Genomic DNA, 4,304 nt, shown 5'->3' with positions numbered 1-4,304 from the left:
AGAAGGGAAATAGATGAAGTATTCTTTAAACAAGGACCTATTTTGAAACATAACTTGCCTGTTGAAATCCTAGGGGATCCTCCTCCACACAAGGGTGATCCCGTGTTTGAGCTTAAACCTTTACCTGATACTCTTAAATATGCTTATATTGATGAGAAAGAGATATATCCTGTTATTATTAGTGCTAACCTTTCAGAGCATGAAGAAAAGAAATTATTGAAACCTATGAAGAAGCACCGTGCTGCTATTGGATATACTCTTGATGATCTTAAGGGCACTAGTCTCACTCTCTGCCAGCACAAAATGAAATTGGAGAAAGACGCGAAACCGATTGATCACAAACGATGGTTAAATCCTAAGATGAAAGAAGTGGTAAGAAAAGAAATACTAAAGCTTCTCGAGGCAGGTATAATTTATCCCGTTGCTAATAGTCAGTGGGTGAGTCCTGTCCATTGTGTACCTAAGAAGGGAGGTATTACTGTTGTTCCTAATGATAAAGATGAATTGATCCCACAAAGAATTGTTATAGGCTATAGAATGGTAATTGATTTCCGCAAATTAAATAAAGCTACTAAAAAGGATCATTACCCTTTACCTTTTATTGATCAAATGCTAGAAAGATTATCCAAACATACACATTTTTGCTTTCTAGATGGTTATTCTGGTTTCTCTCAAATACTTGTGTCAAAAGAGGATCAAGAAAAGACAACTTTTACTTGCCCTTTCGGTACCTTTGCTTATAGACGTATGCCTTTTGGCTTATGCAATGCACCCGCTACTTTTCAAAGATGTATGACTGCTATATTCTCTGACTTTTGTGAAAAGATTGTTGAGGTTTTCATGGATGATTTCTCCATTTATGAAACTTCTTTTGATGATTGCTTAAGAAACCTTGATCGAGTTTTGCAGAGATGTGAAGAAACTAATCTTGTCTTGAATTGGGATAAGTGCCACTTTATGGTTAATGAAGGTATTGTCTTGGGGCATAAAATTTCTGAAAGAGGTATTGAAGTTGATAAAGCTAAAGTTGATGCTATTGAAAACATGTCGTGTCCTAAGGACATTAAAGGTATAAGAAGCTTCCTTGGTCATGCCGGTTTTTATAGGAGGTTCATTAAAAACATCTCAAAAATTTCTAGGCCTCTGACTAATCTCTTACAAAAAGATGTTCCTTTTGTCTTTGATGATGATTGTGTAGAAGCATTTGAAATACTTAAGAAAGCCTTGATTTCTGCACCTATTGTTCAGCCACCTGATTGGAATTTACCCTTTGAAATTATGTGTGATTCTAGTGATTATGTTGTAGGTCCTGTTCTAGGACAAAGAGTCGATAAGAAATTAAATGTTATCCAATATGCTAGTAAAACTCTAGACAATGCCCAGAGAAATTATGTGTGATGCTAGTGATTATGATGTAGGGGTTGTTCTAGGATAAAGAGTTGATAAGAAACTAAATGTTATTCAATATGCTAGTAAGACTCTAGACAGTGCTCAAAGAAATTATGCTACTACTGAAAAATAATTTTTAGCTGTTGTGTTTGCTTGTGATAAGTTCAGACCTTATATTGTTGATTCCAAAGTAACTGTTCACATTGATCATGCTGCTATTAAATATCTTATGGAAAAGAAAGATGCTAAACGTAGACTTATTAGATGGGTTCTCTTGCTACAAGAATTTGATTTGCATATTATTGATAGAAAGGGAGCTGAGAACCCCGTTGCAGACAACTTGTCTAGGTTATAGAATGTTCTTGATGACCCACTACCTATAGGTGATAGCTTTCCTGATGAACAATTAGCTATCATAAATGCTTCTCATACTGCTCAATGGTATGCTGATTATGCTAATTATATTGTTGCTAAGTTTATACCACCTAGTTTCACATACCGGCAAAAGAAAAAGTTCTTCTATGATTTAAGACATTACTTTTGGGATGACCCACATCTTTATAAAGAAGGAGTATATGGTGTTATTAGACATTGTGTACCTGAGCATGATCAGGAACAGATCCTACGCAAGTGTCACTCCGAGGCTTATGGAGGACACCATGCTGGAGACAGAACTGCACATAAGGTATTGCAATCCGGTTTTTATTGGCCTACTCTCTTCAAGGATGCCCGTAAGTTTGTCTTTTCTTGTGATGAATGTCAAAGAATTGGTAATATAAGTAGACGTCAAGAAATGCCTATGAATTATTCACTTGTTATCGAACCATTTGATGTTTGGGGCTTTGATTATATGGGACCTTTTCCTTCCTCTAATGGGTACACCCATATTTTAGTTGATGTTGATTACGTTACTAAGTGGGTAGAAGCTATTCCAACTAGTAGTGTTGATCATAACACCTCTATTAAGATGCTTAAAGAAGTTATTTTTCCGAGGTTTGGAGTCCCTAGATACTTAATGGCTGATGGTGGTTCAGATTTCATTCATGGTGCTTTTCGTAAAATGCTTGCTAAGTATGATGTTAATCATAGAATTGCATCTCCATATCATCCACAGTCTAGTGGTCAAGTAGAATTAAGTAATAGAGAGCTTAAATTAATTTTGCAAAAGACTGTTAATAGATCTAGAAAGAATTGGTCCAAGAAACTTGATGATGCATTATGGGCCTATAGAACTGCATATAAAAATCCTATGGGTATGTATCCGTATAAAATGGTTTATGGTAAATCATGTCACTTACCTCTTGAACTAGAACATAAGGCATATTGGTCCATTAAAGAGATCAATTATGATTTCAAACTTGCCGGTGAGAAGAAGCTTTTTGACATTAGCTCACTTGATGAATGGAAAACCCAGGCTTATGAGAATGCCAAATTGTTTAAAGAAAAGGTTAAAAGATGGCATGACAAAAGGATACAAAAACGTGAGTTCAATGTAGGTGATTATGTATTGTTATACAACTCTCATTTAAGATTCTTTGCAGGCAAACTCCTCTCTAAACGGGAAGGTCCTTACGTCATCGAGGAGGTCTACCATTCTGGTGCTATAAAAATCAACAACTTCGTAGGCACAAATCCGAGGGTGATGAACGGTCAAAGAATCAAACATTATATCTCAGGTAATCCCATGAATGTTGAAACTAATGTTATTGAAACCATAACCTCGGAGGAATACATAAGGGACACTTTCCAGAATGTTTCAGACTCCGAAAAGGAATAGGTACATGGTACGGTAAGTAAACCGACTCCAAAACAGTTCTAATGGCAATTTTTATCCGTTTTGGAATATTCAAGAAAATAGGAAAATAAGAAGTAGTCCGGAAAAGACACGAGGCTTCCACGAGGGTGGAGGGCGCACCCTACCCCCTGGGCGCAACCCTTGCCTCGTGGGCACCTCGTGTGCTCTCCGGACTCCATTTTCTTGCACGATACTTCTTTTGGTCGGTAAAAATTCATTATATAATCTCTCGAAGGTTTTGACTACTGTATCACGCAAATATCTCCTGTTTTTGTTTTGAGCTGTTTTCTGCCAGGGTTGTCAAGGCCAGGCATAATGTCGTCTCCCTTCTCCTCCAACAATGAGGGCAACGATGCTTGGATAATGAGGATAGAGCTGAAGAGAGAAGAGCCCGGAGAGATCAACAAGGATGATGGGATCAAGAAGGCCATGGGGGACCAAGTTCCGGCAGTAGCAGAAGAAGACATCCTTCAACCTAACCACAATCTCTTTACCCCAACAGACATTGAGGCTTTCAAGATGATTGAGTTAGCTCGTATTCAAAACAAGTATCTCACAAGTGAAAATATTTTGTTGAAGGAGCATATCATCGCACTCAAGGGCATTATCCGCAAATTGGAGGATCTCCTACGCTCGATGTGCGACTATCCATCATCGCCCCTTCACCAAAAAAGAAGAACTGAGTATTGGGTATGGGCACTCCCCTTGGCAACTGCCAAGCTTGGGGGAGTGCCCCGGTATCGTATCACCATCACTTTTATCTTTACCATTTTTCTTAATTCGATCCTTTTGGTTATATCTTGATCTAGTAGAATAAAGTTTTAGTATGATCTAGTTCTTTAGTTTTGCTTTATGATCCTTCTATGTAATCGTGTCCGTGAGCTATATATAATAAAGATTAGTGTTGAGTCAAGGGCTTGATTATCTTACTATGATCTTGAGGGAATAAAAGAAAAGAGAAGGAATAAAAAGAAATAAAGAGATCATATGGATTTTATGGAGAGGAATGACTATGCATATAAAGAGTATAATGAATAAAAGTTGTTGAGAGTTGACAAACATAGTTTTGGTCATCGTTGCAATTAATAGGAAGTACTAAATAAAGAGAGGTTTTCACATA

Source organism: Triticum urartu, chromosome 2 (genome assembly GCF_003073215.2).
Source record: "Triticum urartu cultivar G1812 chromosome 2, Tu2.1, whole genome shotgun sequence".
In the NCBI taxonomy this organism is placed as follows: domain Eukaryota; kingdom Viridiplantae; phylum Streptophyta; class Magnoliopsida; order Poales; family Poaceae; genus Triticum; species Triticum urartu.
Note: the sequence above shows the minus strand (reverse complement) of the source record.